The following is a 577-nucleotide window of genomic DNA, read 5'->3' as shown; positions in this document are numbered from 1 at the left end:
ATTGCAGGTCAGACAGCCCCGAAAATAATAATGTTAATTTCCTGTCTCGACCAAAAGTGAAAGAAAAAAAAGAGAAAAAAAGGGAAAAAGGTTATAAATCTATCGCTTCCAATTATTGCAGCAGTTGCCGTAATAGTTATGCTATTCGTTGGAGGAATGTCGTGCCAAAAAAAGAAAAAGGAGAAAAAGAAAGATCGTGTCAGTACGCTCTTTAACCCTAACATGTGTTTATGTTGTTTTTTTTTTCAAGGGAATTAATTAATGGACTCTCTCTTGGGTTGATTGATTTTTTTTTTCTATTTTGTTAAAAAAAAATTTGACCGCGTTATGCCTGACATGTTTATAATCAATGAATGTCGGTAATAATGTTAGTATCGCATCGTATATGAAAAAGATATGACATTGTTGTTAGCAATTCTAACCAATTATGAATATTGATGTTTTTATACAGCAAGGGTGACGTATTAGAAACAGAAGCTTTAAAGAAAATATGTAAAATGATAATAGTGAGGATAAAAGTTGTGTCAGCAGTATTAGTACAAGTAATAACATTTAAAACAATGTTAGTTAGTCGTCT

Source organism: Penaeus monodon, chromosome 23 (genome assembly GCF_015228065.2).
Source record: "Penaeus monodon isolate SGIC_2016 chromosome 23, NSTDA_Pmon_1, whole genome shotgun sequence".
In the NCBI taxonomy this organism is placed as follows: domain Eukaryota; kingdom Metazoa; phylum Arthropoda; class Malacostraca; order Decapoda; family Penaeidae; genus Penaeus; species Penaeus monodon.
This window is presented reverse-complemented; position numbering follows the sequence as displayed.